This window comes from Phocoena sinus, chromosome 10, assembly GCF_008692025.1.
Source record: "Phocoena sinus isolate mPhoSin1 chromosome 10, mPhoSin1.pri, whole genome shotgun sequence".
Taxonomy (NCBI): Eukaryota; Metazoa; Chordata; class Mammalia; order Artiodactyla; family Phocoenidae; genus Phocoena; species Phocoena sinus.
In genome coordinates, this window is record NC_045772.1 from 78,157,148 (window position 1) to 78,159,798 (window position 2,651).

A 2,651-nucleotide genomic window follows, 5' to 3' on the forward strand; every position below is an offset into this window, starting at 1 on the left:
TGATGTTTAGCATTTTTTAGCAATAAAGTATTTTTAAATTAAGGTATGTATGTTATTTTCTTAGACACGATACAATTGCATATTTAATAGACTATAGTATAATGTAAATGTAACTTTTATATGCACTGGAGAACCAAAACATTTGTCTGACTCACTTTATTGCCATATCCACTTTATTGTGATGGTCTGGAACCAAACTCGCAATATCTCTGAGGTATGCCTGTATAGAAAATTGATTTGATAATGAGATATATTTAATGTTTCTTAATCTAATTCTTTGGCAAATTGATTTTCAAGCCAAAAGATTGTGAAAAGAATGACAACCATTATATCTGGGGGAATATTTTTCTTTATATCTTTGGAACAAGCCACACAACTTTTCATTCTAAAAATGGATATTCAGAGACTCAAAATAGCAGATCTCTCTTTTCCAGCTCTCTTCCCAAAGCCCCAAAGAATCTAAAACTCCAGTCCCAACTGATATGACCACACTGTAATGTTGATACTCCAATTAGAATCTGGGGTTGGCAAGTTATGCACACGTGCCACCCCTTGATGGTAACACATTAATATTCAGGTTACCTCCTTCCTTATTCTTCATCTCACCCTCATTATGTTCTTCTCATCTCTTCCCTGTCCAAATTGTACATGGCCCTTTCCAGGGCTTTTTGCCCAAATTTTTGAAGATTGCACCCCAAAGCACACCCACCATCCTCCTTGATGTCACCTCACAGTGTCCTGAACTTTCTCCCATATCTTACAGCACTTAAGACACAGGGCCACCATTTTCTGTTGTTATCTATCTTATGCTGTTGTCCTTGGTGACTGTCAATACTGATACCCCAGCTCCTCTTCACCCTTCACTCTGGGGCCTTTCATTTCTATTCTTCTTCAGACACTCACCAGTATGGCCAAACCACTGACCTCTTCATCACTGAGATCTTTTCTTCTTTTAATACCTGAATATTGAAATGTTCCTTTTGACCATAACATCTTTTCTTTTGCACTCTTCCTTTCCTTCACTCCCTATCCCCTATATACTCTGGTCGTTGGGTCATGATTAAGATTGCATCTTCCATCAGCATGACAGGCCTCAGCCGAGCTAAGATGGTAACCCCATGCATGCCTGGAGACAAACTGAAGCAAATAAGCAATATATGTAAAATGTCAGAAATACTTGGAATTTGGACATTGGATTTATGAGTGCACAGGAAAAAGAGTACCTACATAGGCCTTTAAGAAGAGCAGAATTAGAGAAATCTTTAAAAGAAAAAATTAATAATTGTTATAACAAAGCATTAGAAAAACTAATGTAGAAAGACCAAGAAAAAAGGTCTAAGAGTATAACCAGTTTCCATAGCAACTGCAGTGACAGCTCACTTAGTGATTCTTCATTAGATAGTGAAGAAACATCTACCTTGTTCTCCTCAGAGGACAGTGACACCAATGAAATCTCCTCTAGTTCATCATCTTCAGCCTCCTTCACAAGCTCTTCTTTCTCCTCTGTTCAGACTCAGATTCCAGCTCTTTCAGTACCAGCAGTACCAGCATGGATGGCAACTCCAAGAATAAACCAACAAAGAAGAGATAGAATTACTCCATCCATATTGGACTGATGAACTGCAAACACTGATGTCATTCTTAGAAGGGAATTTAGGATGTGCTAAGGCCAAATAGGTAAACTGGTCAAAATTTTTAGAGTTTTAAAGTTTCTAAATTTTTGCATTGTAAGAACACAAAGAATATTAATAATGGAATATATATATAAATTTTTAATTTTAAGGGTGAATCTTGGTTTTCCTTTTTATCTTTAAAATGTATCTTTAGAACTGAATCAAAACTGAATTCCAGAAAACTCGTTTTTGGGATGAATTGTTATCTTTTCTCCCTGTGACTCAAATGCCATACTTTGGTATATGTTAGTGGAATGTATCAGACATGTTTCCAGGACAGTGCATCAGAATATCTGGCAGTGAATTTCTAATGAAAGGTTGAAAGCTTTTCTTCTAAAATCAGCAAAAAGACTAGGGTGCTCACTGTCACCACTCTTGTTCAACGTAGTGCTGGAAATCCTAGCCAGAGCAATTAGACAAGAAAAAAATAAAGACATTCAAATCAGAAAGGAAGAAGCAAAATTGTCCGTGTGCAGATGACATGATCTTATGTATAGAAAAGTCCAAAGACGCCACCAAAAACTGTTAGAACTAGTAACCAAGTTCAGTAAGGTTGCAGGATACAAAATCAATATACAAAAATCAGATGTGTATCTATACACTAACAACAAACTATTTGAAAAAGAAGTAAAGAAAACAGTCCCATGTGCAATAAGATAAAAAAACAATAGAAATACTTAGGAATAAATTCAACCAAGAAGATAAAAGATCTGTATATTGAAACTATAGGAAAATTGATGAAAGAAATTGAAGAAAGCACAAATAAATGGAAATATATCCCATGTTCACAGATTGGAAGAGTTAATATTGTTCAAATGTCCATAACAGCCAGAGCCATCTATAGATTCAATGCAAACCCTACCGAAATTTCAATATAGAAATAGAGAAACTATACTAAAATTTGTATGGAACCACAGAAGACTTCAAATAGCCAAAACAATGTTGGAAAACAAGAGCAAAGCTGGAGGCATCACACTT

At 35.6% G+C, this 2,651-nt stretch overlaps 1 pseudogene; it reads left to right on the plus strand.

The window, feature by feature from the left end:
• The first annotated feature begins 1,118 nt into the window (after positions 1-1,118).
• LOC116761207 lies at positions 1,119-1,591 on the plus strand (annotated as a pseudogene).
• Positions 1,592-2,651: the final 1,060 nt, after the last annotated feature.